This window comes from Solanum tuberosum, unplaced genomic scaffold (genome assembly GCF_000226075.1).
Source record: "Solanum tuberosum cultivar DM 1-3 516 R44 unplaced genomic scaffold, SolTub_3.0 scf00234, whole genome shotgun sequence".
NCBI lineage: Eukaryota > Viridiplantae > Streptophyta > Magnoliopsida > Solanales > Solanaceae > Solanum > Solanum tuberosum.
Genome location: NW_006239168.1, coordinates 121,714 through 137,313, shown reverse-complemented (window position 1 = coordinate 137,313; position 15,600 = coordinate 121,714). Strand labels below are relative to the sequence as shown.

At 29.9% G+C, this 15,600-nt stretch overlaps 1 long non-coding RNA gene across 1 annotated transcript; it reads right to left on the bottom strand.

The window, feature by feature from the left end:
* Positions 1-1,601: 1,601 nt before the first annotated feature.
* Positions 1,602-2,650, bottom strand: LOC102598310 (uncharacterized). Its single transcript, XR_368107.2, has 4 exons — positions 2,429-2,650; positions 2,184-2,267; positions 1,906-2,066; positions 1,602-1,709 (listed from the first exon to the last, which is right to left on the bottom strand). It is a non-coding gene; the product is annotated as an uncharacterized lncRNA (long non-coding RNA).
* Positions 2,651-15,600: the final 12,950 nt, after the last annotated feature.

Sequence of the window (15,600 nt, the reverse complement as noted above, 5' to 3'; positions counted from 1 at the left end):
ACTCTAGAAGCTAACAAGACTAGAAGAAAAGAGACCTTTTCTCTTGCCGTTTATACACAAACATGTACATCTACTACAAACTTTAGATGTCAATTATCTCAACATGCAATAAGCACCAACAATTTTTTCAACAAAATCTGATAATTGTCTCAAAATTTTCAATAAATTTGATGGTAACAAGTAAAAACAGAAAAAGGTCGGTTACAACGAGCCAACAAACAGCAAAACCAAAGTTTTCATCCTTGTCAACATGACGAAACCAAGAACTTTTCCACCAACATTCTTTCTCCTAGCCTCTTCATGGTCCATGATTCCAGCTGAGGTAGTCAGTACAATGTATCCGAACTGCAAGTATACGTAAAGATCAGACCATAGAAATAGATAATATACAGAATAACAAGTACGACTTTTACTCCATCTGTGATCGCAGAAAATGCCTGCAATTTCATTTGCTTAGTATCAAGTATGAAAGATAACAATATTATATACCTTAGAAAGGATTTTTCAATTGATATTATTGTCAGATAGAAGCACAAACGCCACATGAACTTTCTCAAATGGTACTCCTACACTAACCTAAGCACAAAAGAACATTAGAACCTGAAACTAAGAGAATTATTCCTGAAGAATATCACAGATGAAACAGAAAAGACTCCAAAATAAATGTTAACATACACATTAGAAGACCTAAGCACAAAAGAACATTAGAACCTGTCTAAATTGTTTCACTTCTTCGACAGTTCAACTCCTAATTGGTTCTTCATGTCTACAGACAGACAAGCCTCAGAAGAAAAAAGTTGAGTCAAAAGCTGAAGGGGTCAATTATTGTAATTTTTTATGACAAAAATTACAATAATTAACCCTATGACGACCTTCAGCTTTCTATTAGAGATTACAGCTTTTAAAATAATTATTTTAATTGTTCAACTGTTATCTTTCCTTAGTTGGTTTAGGGACTTCCTACTCCTGGATAACACTTTATTTCTAGCATTTATTCATCACATAATCCACGTCTACAAAATTCAAAACACAAAATTGTAGTGAAGTAGCTCATCTAGATGCAGCCACTGCCAACTTTGAACCCCAATCAGATCAACAATATGTTTGCTTTCATACTATGGTCCTATATCAGAATTTTAATTCAATGGAGGATAGGGATCACAAATCCACATCTTATATTATAATTGCTGAGTCAGTGTGACAAGAATTTTCAAAAGAAAAAACTCAAGGCCTGAAAGATTTATGAATCAACTCTAGTATTCAGAAAATATTTCCACTCAGAGGAGCTTGGGTTAGTTCAGCACGGCCCTTAGTGGCTTGACCTACAAATAGAAACACTGGCCAATTATTCTTGGAAGGATTATCATAAATCTTAAGCTTGTGATTGGATCCCCTAGCTCAACAATCCCTCCCAACCTACTTATTGAACCTCTAACATAACAGTTGAGGGAGATATACCTCACGGGGCTTGGGATTGCCACCTATAATTTGTTGCCTTACTTGGCTAGTGGTTTAGTGAAAAATTGGGATAACACAAGAAGCAGTTGAATAGTAATCTTCATCCCTGATGGATAATTACAAAATCATAACATGCGCTTCACTAACCTCCGGCAAGGCTGCAACTGGCTTCTTGTAAAGCAAGAATAGATTCAATATAATGTTGTAAGAAGCATGTCCCTGTAGTTGTTTCTCTAGGAAGGGCCGGCCACCTGCAAATAATTAGAATGAGTTGTCAGAAGATCTCAATCCTATGCAGCCACAAATCCTTACATTAGTAGTTACATGGTGAAATGAAAAACCAAAACTATCAATCAAGTCGCAAAAGATTCTGCACATTTTGGCTAATGAAGACAAAAGTTAAAACAATTTCTAAACCAACCACATGAAAGCTTTTATGTGCTCTACCTTTATTCCATTGTACCCAAGACCCGATCTCATGTTCGCGGTTTATGCAAGCTCCGATAGGGAGAAGAAATATATTTGCCTGAATATATTTCTTCTCCCTCCTTCTTTCACTATCTTCAATTTCCCCTTCACCGTTTCTGAAAACTTCGAACCCAATTTCACTGTAACAAAAAAAATCGAATTGTTTTGATGTAAAGAAGCAGAAAAGGAAAATTTAGTTTAAAAAAAGTACAACAAACAAATTGAAATGGAAAGTAAATACTAGATGCAGTACGTACCATGCTCACGAATTCTATATGCATAACTTTTTGCCTTCTTCCCCAATTTCCTCTTCTGAATAATTACAGCTGAATCATCCTGACCTGCAATTATTGTATCGAGTTTAGATAATTTAATTTTATATTTCTACTACTGGATCTAAACCGAATGAAAGAAACGGATCCTCGCTGTTCCACAAATTGATAACTCATAAATTTAAAATCATGTATGCAGCTCTAACGAGCGCAATGAAATTTGAACATACTTGGAGTAATTCTGGGTGAGTAATCTGAAGAAGACGGGCTGTGAAGAGCGCTAGCAGCAGATTCAGAATCTTGAGAAAAAGAAGAATGTCTTTCTGGAGTTTAGAAATTGTTTATAGAAGTTTGATTGGTAGTTTGTTGTATTTGACAGCAATAAGACCCGATCTCATGTTCGCGGTTTATGCAAGCTCCAAGTCAAGTTCATCTTGGTGTTGCTAAACGAACGTTGATTATGGTATTTGGTTTAAAAGGGAAAAGCTAGGGCAGCTGATGGGATAGTGATTGGGCAGGAAGCGTTGATGATATGAATTGCACTTCTGGATATGCTTTTACACTTGGTTCAGGCATGTCCTCGTGGAATTCAAAGAAACAAGAGGTGGTAGCTCAATCTTCTGCTGGTGCAACTAATCAGGCTCTATGGTTAAGAAAAAGATTCTACGTGATCTGGAGTAAAATGACATTGAATCTACTGTCATTAAGGTTGACAACAAGTCAGCAATACCTATGGCCAAAAAATCTAGTACAACATGGTCGTAGCAAGCATATAAATGTGAAGTTATATCTAAATTGAATTTTGTCCATTAATTTTTTTTCAGAGCTTTAATTAGAAAAATAAATTATTATTTAATATCACTTTAAACTTTCATTGTATCTTAATCATATTTTTGTTTAATCTTATTCTCTCCGTTTTTCAAAAATTAAAATGATAATACATATTTTTTTAAAATCCGTATACAACACTACAAGCAATAACTTTTTTTGGCATAACATCTACTAAGTGACTTATAATTTATTTATTTTTCAAAATTTATGTAGGTACACAAAATTTGGATATCAAGAATTAGACATTTGCTTTTGCCATATTTATACATAAAGAAGGGTACACACTCTTATTATATTATCTGTATAACAAATGCATGGGTGATCCAAGAGATTAATATATATAATCATTATTATTTATTTCATTTTTTAAATTCTTTAATTCAAATTCTAATCTCTACATTATTTTTAATGCTTGTGTCGTTGAATTCAAAAAGTGAAATTCTATTGTTTAGAAGATCCTTAGAGTATAAAAGCAATACAAGAGGTATGTATTCATAATTATTTTTTGAGAATTTAACAAGTTTGTCACTTTATTAATTCATGTCTCTTTTTGTATAGATTTACAATCTTAGCATAAAATAAATTAGTATGATCACAAATCTAATACAAAAATTTAGCAAATATGATTTTAGTTAATTAAAAAAATACATGCAAATGATCTCAATTTTTTGTTGAAGTTATCTAAGATTCTATGTTATCTTGGTAGAGGTTAAAAGATAAACTATGGGATGTAACAGAATTAATGTAATGCATTTTGGGTAGAAATAGAATAGATGTAAACTCTATTTTTATGAAAATAAGAAACAATTATTATATGTATATTGTGAAATCATGAAATACTCGACTTTCTTTTGATTACACATATGTATTCAAGGCTCATATCAACAAGAGGTTTAAGATGTCAAATCTTCAAAAATGCTTTGTCAGAAAGGTAAAGACTAAATAACCCCAATCTTTCATACATATAGATTTTTTTGATTAATTTATTTGACCAATAATATAAAGTTAATAAATAATATTAAAGAATTGAAATAATAGATAACGTGATAACGATATGCAAAAACTATTTGTTTTATAATATTCAAAGTATAAGCACATGACGTTACAAAAATATTATTATAATTAGTAAAGATAATGATAAATTTAGAAAAACAAATTTTAAATAAGTATTATTCCATTCCAAGTGGCAGTCTAATACCAAGGCACTTGATAGTTTAGAACAAGACTAAAACAAAAAATAATAATTTATAATTAAAAATTCATTTAAAAATGTCATGACAAAAAAAGAAAGAAGAAGAAAACGTTAATAAATGGTTAGTTAAAATGCATATGTAAAATTAAAAAAAGAAAAAAGATAAATATCGAGAAAAATAAACTAATCTAAATTATCCCTAAAATTTCTCACCCATTTACCTATATCTGCGTGTGTCAGAAAAATCAACATAAATATTTTTGAATTATCTTTTTTTACAAGAATAAATTTAAAATATTATGAATCCGTATTTTAAAAATAGTGCCACATGTTATCTCGACTTTTCAGTTTGAATATTTAAAAAAAAAATTATCTTCAAAACAAATAATTTTATAAATAATTATGTAAAAATTTGTCAAATAAAATTATAAAAAACACCAACGGAAAGTTATATATTATTAATAATTTGCATATTTTCTAAAGAAATAAATTTATTAATTAAAAAAATACTAAAAATTTTCAACAAATGTTTTTTTTAAAAATCTACATCGATAATAATTTGAAAATTAAAATATATTAAACAAAAATAACGTTATGGACAAAAATTAATAATGTCAAACACAATTGATTTAATCAAAATAAAAGAAACAAAAGATATATTTCAAATTTTGTTTTGCTTCTTTAATAGAAAAAATAGAACATTACTAAAAAAAATGGAGCAATTTTAATTTTGATTTACGATAATTAAATCATAGGAGAAGACTTAAAAATTTTACTCTCAATTTTTTCATTTACTCTCTCTGCAAATAATTAAATTCTTGCTCATATAATTCTCTATCTCAAATTTTTTGGTTTATATAATATGCATTATTTTTATTTTTTGTAGTGCCTAAATTTTTCATATTTCTTGATACTAACTATGCATATGAAGATGTTGAACACTGCATTTATTATATAGAAACGTGTGAATAATAAAATCTAAAAATATTAATAAGTGAATAATAAAATTTATATAATAATTTTAATTTTAAAATTATGATATTTAAAAATATCCGTGCAACGCGCGGGTACGAATACTAGTTAAGTTGAAAAGAAAAAGAAAAGAACTATCCAAGTCCACAGAACCCCTTGTGTGTCCTTAATAAAACGGATTAACCATTAAAAAAGTAGCAGTAACTCTAACTTCGATAATTTCATCGAACTCAAAAAGACAACACACATATCACACGATCGATCGATTTTATTTTGTAAGAAATGTATGCAAAAGAAGGGAAGAATTTTATTTTGAAAAATGAGAGAAAGTCTCTCTATTTATAGTCAACAAAGGGTAAAAGTCACAACTCTTTGGGGAAAAAATAACATTTCACGACCTTTTGAAAAAGGCACAACCTTTGAAACGGTCGCAACCCTTTAGAAAAGACACAACCTTTCATAAAGGTCACAACCCTTCAAGTATTGAATCACCCAAAATAAATTGTGATTGCAAGAAGTAATATAATAGTTTCTTAATTTTGTATCACATCAATTAAATACAAGTAGTTGGTGCATCTTAGCAATTACCAGCACCCCCAAACAAAAAATAATAATCCCAGTAACTATCTCGAGCATTATGCTCACTTCCTTCATAGTAACATCTAGATTGATGAGTTTGAACCAACGATTCATTTGGTTGAACATTTTGATTATCGCCCACTCCATACAGGACTTGACGCATATAACAAGTGTAGTGTGGATCGCCACCATTAAATTTACTATTTCCCATGGGTGGACTTGGTTCACCCGCTGGTGTATACACCTGTCCTCCATATCGTATTGTCTGCGATCCATTTCTTAATTCATTGAAAATGGTCTCCGGCCAAAATCCAATAACAAACATATAACGCAAGAAAAGATAATAGTCTGCAAAAATAAATAACACCAGAGTTACAACAACATACTTGTTGATACTGACATTAATATTCCAAAGTATTACAACAACTATCGTAATTTTATTTACCTTCATCCTTGTAGATCTGAAATTGCATGTCATAGTCACCATAAAATGGCCTAGAGATTTGTGGGAAAGCATAATCTATTGGTACTTCATTATCAAGTTGAACAAATCCTGGACAAATATTGTTGTAACATCCTGTTTTTTGGTTGCCATCTGTCTATTTAATTCAAACAAAATGAAATTTACTTATTCTACATGCTTTTGAATTATTTCTTTTAGAAAAATATCAATTAATTTCTAATATACTTACTGTCCAATGGGAGTATAACCGAGTCCGGTTATCACCGTATAGTTTTGGATGTACCTAAACCAAACAAACATCATGACTTTAGGAAATCGAATCGTCAAAAAATACTTAATAGGTTCAAATCATTGATTTGATATAAAAACTTACAATCCATCCGGCTTGTATTTGCTCAAAATTCGTCGCGTTATCCGCACTTTGAAGAAATAATGTTGCGGAACTATATTGGCCAAGTCCATTTAGTTGTGGATTATACAAAGTAACAGTGGCTGAGACACTTGTAAAACTTTTTATTTCTGGAGATGCGTTTACGCTAATTCCTGCAAACTGAAGTATAGTATTACATTAAATTAATTAAAATAACTATTTGAAATTGAATTTTTTGACTATTAATGATAAATTTTAATAATTAAATAAGTAGTTACATCGATGATATCTTCAGTGAGGGATTCATTTGCCATGCTTAAGGAGGCATCTTTTGCGCTTTGGAGTTGTTCTTGTGTCATTCGTCGTATAGGGACCGTTCCAATCGGACAACCTTTTTTGTTCAACCAGAACTCTTCTGCTTTAAAATAAATATTTTCATCCTTTTGTAATCGCTTGACTTTAACTGATCTTTGTTTTTCTAGCTCCTTAGCAATTGTTCTCTGTTGTTCCGAAAATCCACATGCGTGCAGAAAAAAAGAAAGAATTTTAAAGAAACTACAAGTAAGATATTACTGAAAATAAATATATGTAAGGGTAATATTTTACTAGTCATTTTGTGACAGTTGCATCTCTTTTCTGTCTTTTCATTATTTTGAACAAGAATCAATGACAAGGATAGAGTTATAGTCAGCAAAAAGTGATCATTCAATATTTTTTCAAAAGGTTACACTACATATACTATATATTAAACATTAATTTTATACCTAATTATATATAAAAATCTTCAACATTCTTAACAAGATTCATGGCATCACTAATTAATTTGATGTTTATAAGAAATAGTTAAACGCTAGTTTATTAAGAATCTGATTTTAATTATGAATTAATTATATCTTAAGGAAATAGATTTTGGGGTTAACTCAACTCAATAATAAGATAATTAACTTGGATCTATAACTTGAACTCTTAACAAAAATTAGTAACATTTTGGGAAGACACCTTATGTGAATTACTAGTACTAGATTTTTCTTTCAAATTGTTAAAAAAATTGTATAAATTATTATTTAAAATTCAGTAAAACTATCAAAATTCATAAATCCATAAGTTTAAAAACTTGATCCCATCTTTGATAAAAATACAAAACATCACAAACAACAGTATTGTGTGCTATCAACTTTTGTTTCTCAAAAGAAAAGAAAAAGTCAGTTAAGTTGTATGAGTATAAATAATGCACCTTGATTCTTTCTTTGTGTGGTATCGGGTGCAAAAGAGTTGGTTGTTTATAAATATCCACACAATCATAAAAATCTCCGTGAATAGTCTGCAAACATAAATTAATTTCACTACAAATTATTCATTAAGAAATGACATATAAACTTTGCTATAAAAGATATGAAAACTATACCTCAACGACGAGATCTGCATTTTGGCTAGACCCATAACCTTTAGCCAAACAAAAAGCAATGGTGGTCCAAACTAAAATAATGAAGCATATAGTTGTAAATATCAACGCCATCTTTGTTTTTCATTATCTTTATGAAATAACGTGTATATATATAGTGCAAAAGAAATGGTTATTTAGGCAAACATGGTATGCAATCTGATTATCTAATTAAATGATGGATAATATTCAAATATAATTAATAATATTTATTCCAAATTTAGTCATTGCAAAAATATTCTCCAAATTAATTAGTATCCACTGACAGTGGACAACAAAATTATGCTATCGGTTTATTTTTAGAAAAATTATTGAGTATTTTCATATATTATTAGTATTTTAATAATAATAACAAAAAACATATTATGATTAGGATTCCAATTTTAAAAGATTTGATTTAAATGCCTTTAATATTCAAATACAATGAATAATATTAATACCAAATTTAGCCATTGCACAAACATTCTCCAAATTAACTAGTATCACTAATAGTAGACGATAAAATTCACTATCAATTTATTTTTAGAAATATTATAAAGTATTTTCATATATTATTAATATTTAAATGAAAATAATAAAAATATATAATGCTTTTTTGTTATTTTTATTTAAATATTAATAATATGTGAAAATACTTCATAATATTTCTAAAATTAAACAGACCGTGTAATTTTGTAATCTGCTTGTCCATCGATACTAATTAATTTTTTTCTTTTTGGTACATTCCTTTGTTATTCATATCCTAGTATATATCTCTAATGTATAATGTTCAAATCTATAACGGTGAATCGGATCTTTCCTTATTTGGTTGTCTACCTAATTATTTAGGTCTCAATCGACACCATTTTTATAGCTTACTTTATATATCAATTATTAAATAAAATTTAAGTATGATATACATAATTGATTTATCCTTCATAATATTTAGAATATGTATAACTGTAAATGTTGTCCTTCATAAATGTTAATGTATATCTATAATAAATTTATATAAATAATTAGTATATATCAACTATTTAACAAAATTTAAGTATAATATACATAAATTACTAGGGGTGTACATGACCGGGTTGGTTTGGATTTTTCAACTATCAAACCAAACCATTTGTGTAAAAAAATTTAAATTTATAAACCAAACCAAACTAATAAAATTCGGGTTTTTTCGGGTTTTTCAACCTCGGGTTGGTTCGGATTTTTTTAGATTTTTGGATTTTTTCGCATACAAACATATAATTACATATAATTAACTTGTGCTCCAAATATTTCTTTAGTCCAACCAAAATACAATTATCTAAGGTGTTTCTTAAGAAAATAACACAAAATATGTATTTTAATTGTCTAAACCAATGTAAAACTAAAGAACAAATATTCAATATTATTGTCATTCTTAGTGTTGAATTGATTTTCTTTTTGCATTAGTATTAATTTGATTTTGATTTAAGTTTTATTATAATTATCAACATCTATGAACTATAATCTTTATTGGACTATTCCGAATTCTAAGTTTTAAATTTGAAGTAATATATTAAAAGATAAAAACTATGAAATAGTATAAGAAATATTTTAAAATTATATCAATGTAAATATTTTTATGTATAAAATAAAAATTTAAAATTACATATATAATGTTGAGTTGGTTTGATCTCGAGTTGGTTATTTAGTTAAAACCAAACCAACCCAAATATAGTCGGGTTTTTTTTTTCAATACCAAACCACTAGTCGGGCTTTTTGTTCGGTTTGACTCGGTTTACGGTTTGGTTCGGTTTTCGGTTCGGTTTTGTACACCCCTATAAATTACTTTGTCCTTCAAAATGTATTCCTTCCTACGGAATATCAAAAGGTAAAAACTTACGCATACTTGGTGTATACATCAAATTAATACAGTTTTTATGGCTACGTGATTTAATGAAGTAAAATGCATGTTAATTAATTAAGATTAAGTAAAATAAATTATAAATTCAAACACATATCATGTATGTATTGGGTTGACGTATACCATAACAAACCCAAATTGCTCATTATATTGATAAGAGAACTGAAACGCGATTACAACTTTAGAATCGTAATTGCAATAGCCAAACTACTGAATTACAATGGAAATATGAAAATAACAAGTAACTAAGATAGAGATAAGAATTGAGATGTGAAGCTTAATTAGACTCTAGAAGAAGAAGAGAGGAACAAACGTTTTTCTTCAATATGCATAATCCTTATGTGTTAACTCCAAGACCTATTTAACCAATTGATAATTGGGCCTGGATCCCAAATAAAACTCTCCAACATTTTAATCAGCCCGATAATCTTAAATGGACCCGTCTCATTCACCCCTTTCAGGACATAGGCCCTTATGTAGTTAGTTTCGTTCACAACAATACTCCCGCCCTCAATGAGAACCTTGTCCTCAAGGTTCGACTCAAGGAATGAAAAATATTTATGAATATCCACCCACATAGTGAGACTAATCTAGCAAGCGCTACCAAGTATCCATGAGTACCCATTTCCTTAAGTAGTAACAAATCTTTAAATTGTAACTCAAAGAAAGTAATATAAGTGTTACACTGGAAAACACTGCATCATGTTGCCTGTAGACACTAAGTCCAAAATGAATCCACCAATTGCAAAACACTTGATATGAATTGCCTTTTCAAAATGGAAGCATAAGGGAGTGGTTGCAATAAAGGCTTCAGGAAGCAAGGATTCTTTGAATTTTTCAATCCTCTCAAAAGCAACAATCAAATTGATATCAAGTAACTAATTAACGAGAGTCGTGGAATTGATAAACTTACCACTATACAGTAGAGTAGAACTAATAAGATTTCTTGTCGATGAGTCATAGAAACTTGCTTTAACCTGATCCATATATATAGCCTCAAGATTGGTGTAGATATCAGCAAGTGATACCATGAAAGATGAAAGATGTGACCTGAATCAAAGTTGAAATCTTCAGTACAACAGCATCATAATATTCCAATTTCAACTCCACCAGCACACACCCTTTCATACAACTGTGTAGTGTAACCTGTACGTCTTTTACAATTCACATGCATTTGATGTTGTATGTAAAGGTTCATTATCAATAGACGGACAACTAAAATCATCCTGCCAGTTGGCCACAGAATTACAAAAGGGAACAATCCATAGTATGACGACATCATATTCTAAATGGGAACTCCTCATATATATGACAACAAATTACACAAGTGGAAAGTCTATTGCAATCGTCCAAAGTGATACCAATTTGCACAAAATATGAAACTCTGCACCTGGATATTTAATTAGTGTTGTTACAGCGCCCTTCTCCACAATTTTTTTGTCTCCAAAAGTAGAGTCTATTGCAAAGATATAAGGACCGGGATCGAGGACAATATTCCTGTTCCCAATGTAGTGCTCTAGAAATCACTCTGATTTCTGCTAATCAGAGTTGGTAGAATTAACAACTTTTGAGAATTATCTTTGATCTCTTCGTCAGAAGGAAGTAGAATCAGAGGAATTGTTAGTATCCTCATGCATCAATCACAGTATCTATGCAGGATATATAGCTCATTGAAGTATCTAACAACAGCTTTTGAGACTTGTCTGTTGCCTTTTATCCAAGATTGAATTGATTTTCATCCATGATCTTGTTAATCCTTAATGTGAAAGTAGGCAGTATTAGAGTCTCCCTCATGTGAAAGTAGGCAGTTTTCTGTTTTAACAACACCTTATCTTGTGCATCTCTATTATTACACCAAGTATGTATATATTCCCAGCATGAAGATTTGTGATACAAACAAGTTTGTTATTTTATATGCAATTATGTATCATGTATATAATAATTATTTTGCAAATTTGTAGTGATGTGTACCATACTTATCGGATACAAATTTTTCTGAAGTACTACCTATATTGAACACAAAATTAAAAGCGAAAATAAACAATTTTAAACTTAAGAACTCTTCAAATTTAGAAGTATTATGTTAAAAGGGTAATAAATACTCCAAAACACTAATTACTGTATCTTAAAAAACAAATAAACATCAACACCTGTCTGTGAACAGGAACATGGAAAACTAGTCTACATTAACAAGTTCATTTTCTGCGGCTGGAGTTAAGTCACACTTCAGCCTTATAGGGTCATCATTATCGCTAACATATCCCGCCTTAGCCTTGTTGAGACCATACTTCCATAACAGTGTTGCGTATCTTTTGCAAAGATATTCACCTCGAAAACCATTATATGAATGTTGATTTTGTCGCTCAAGAATTCAGCAAATACAGCTAAGAACATTCCGCACTCACTACAAAAAATAAGAAGATTAATTATAAAAATGAATTAGATACAAAAATTAAAGAAAGAGTGATACAATACTAGCAGGCTATCACATTTGGGATCTGACCTTGGTAGTTGCATTTGAGAATATTCAAATATGGATCAAATATAGTATCCTTGAATAATTGAATACCTTCATCCCCTATTGACAACACTAAGTCTTGAATGAAATTTATATTGTGAGTAGGGCAAAACTTAAGGGAGTGTTTTGGAATCTGTTTAATTATATAATTTATATTCTGCAATTCAAAAAAATGATGTTGATCACTAAAAAAGGATCCAGATGATACATACAAATCTGAATGAGAATGATTTTGAACTAAAATATGAATAAAAATATAAACTTGTATCTGATACATAATTCTAACTACACATTATCTTTCACTCAAATTGATACTTAATAGTAACAAAAACTTTGAAGATGATACATTATGTTGTTCTACAACTTACACAGGGCCGGCTCTTGCCTATAATATTTTAGGCATTGGCCTTAGGCCCCCAATTTTTGGGGGCCTCAATTTTTTATAAATAAAAAATTATGTTTCTTAACCCTATTCAAATAGAAGAAATTAAGAAAACATTATTTTGGATTCTTACATTTTCTTCGTTAACACTCACATTATTTATTCTTTGTAACTCTTTTTGCACTCTATTTCTTCAAATCTTTGATAGTTAGAGTAATACACTCTCAAAAATATGAATCAATAGTCGAAAAGTGTTGAACAAAGTGCATTACAAATTCTTTTTTTTAATTTATTTGTTAATTTTCATATTAAAGTAGGTATACCAAGTTATCAACTTTTTGAATCAGATTCTATGATTCTAACTCTTATCTTTAAAGTTTATCAACTTATTACTTATAAAATTGTGTTAATAATTCATATAATAATTGTCTCAATAAAAGGATGTTTTTCAATGTTGAATTGATAAAATCTTACTTAAAACTAATAATTAAAAAAAAGTGTTTGAAAAATCATTTATATAAAAGATATTAAGTAGTAATTTACATCTAGAAATTTAGAAAAATAAATAGATATAGATAAAATTTATATAGATTTTAGGCCTCTAATAAAAATTTCGCTTTAGGCCACAAATTATGTTGAGCCGCCCCTGAACTTACATGTAATCCTCTAATTTGAGCTTTAATCTTTCATAAATTTATCATAACAAAAAAATGACCAAAAATGAAATTTTATTTATAAAAATGATTAATTGATACTCAATACCAATATATTTGATAGATTAATCATAAATATCAACCATTCTATCTCATTATTTGAATTTTAACTTTTTGATACATTAGTCGTTATAAATCAACAATATGTACCAAATATTAGGATTTTTGTGTTAGAAAATTAGATTTCAACCAATATACATAATAATTTTTTTTAACAATAATGTATCTACTATAAAGCAAATAAGAACATGTGAATACAGAATATTAAAAATAAAGACAAAAAGTATTAAAATACAAACAGTGGGTAGTGCAGGTCGGGATATGGTTGGGGCAACCTTTCTATCCCTTTTCTTTGGTGTTTTTGCCACTTTTGCTTCCGATGATGCATGTACCTCCTTTTTAGTTTTCTCCTTCTTTGAACTTTGCTTAGCCATTGTTAGAGGATCATGCAACCTCTTAGACCTGTTTTCTGTCCAGTTGTAATCTTCATAATCAAAGATTCGATTAGTGTTGGGCGTGACTATTTGGGTAATCCCAATACTAAAAGAAGGAGGATTCATAAAGTATCAGAAAATCGAAGAAAAAAACTAAGAAGAAATTTGAAGAGGAAGAGACTACCTATTATAAACTCTGAAATTGGTTGAATGGAGAGAGAAATCGTCTGAAATTCAAAATTGAAAGAATGTGATAATTGAAATGAATCTGGGGAGAAAATGGGGGAGTAAATTTAGGAGTGGGAAACGTTAGTTGGGTGTTCTTGAACAATAATAAATCTGTGGAGAAATTAGAGGAGTAAATTTAGGGGTGGGAAGCGTAGGTTGGGACTTCTTCAAGAATAATGTATCCGGAGGTTTTGTTTTGTGGGAGAAATAGGGATTTTTGTATTTTTTTGAAATAGTTGGGAAATATAGAGAATATGTTAACTAAGTGTGTGTATTCTAGTAATTTATCCATAAAAGTAAACTCTCCAACATTTTAATCAGCCCAATAATCTTAAATGAACCGGTTTCATACACCCCTTCCAGCCCATAGGCCCTTATGTCGTTAGTTCTGTTCACAACATATACACCAGATAGGTTTTACCCAAATCAAAATGTGAGTCTCTATAATACTTGTACAACTGACTATGAATTATTTAGCAAAATTTAAGCATGATGTACATGTATCTTTGAGACTTGAAGAAGTCTATTACCATTGACAATCAAGGAGTAGCAATTACTGGAAATGTGTCAGTAAATCAAGTCTTTTGTCATCAGAATGCAAATATATGGTCATGATACTCTATCATACGCTTTGGCCATATATATCCAATTTGAGCACTACATTCCCTTCCTCATTCCTGGGATAATAGAATATTTTCTGTAATAGATCTTCCTTTGATGAAATCACTCTGATTTCTGCTAATCAGAGTTGGTAGAATGGATAACTTTTGAGAATGCTCTAGTTATAGGTCTCATGTCTGAAAATTGTTATGGAGAATTCCCCTTAGGGATCATGGCAATACAAGTATCACGAGCCAACCATTTAGCATGGCCTTCACAACCTCAGGTGCAATAGTAGACCAGCTAATTTGTTGTGTACCCATCAGACTATCAGGATCCATAGTGAAAAGGCTATCTTTGATCTCTTCTTGAGAAGGAAGTAGAATCAGAGGAATTATTAGTATCCTCATGCATCAATCACAATATCTATGCAGGATATATAGCTCATTGAAGTATCTAACAATAGTCTGTTGCCTTGTACCCAAGATTGAATTGATTTTCATCCATGATCTTGTTAATCCTTAATGTGAAAGTAGCTAGGTAGTATTAGAGTCTCCCTCATGTGAAAGTAGGCAGCTTTCTATTTTAACAACACTTTATCTTGTGCATCTCTATTATTACACCAAGTATGCATATTCCCAAAAAAGACAGAAACTTGGACTCAAACATGAGAGTCAAACCCAAAAGACTAGTCTGATAAGTAGGGGAACCAATTTGATTAACATATAAATCAATTAGCATTTCTCTGTTTATCTGATGAGGAACAATTGGCACATAATACATAAGTTTGCTTTCTAATTGTACAA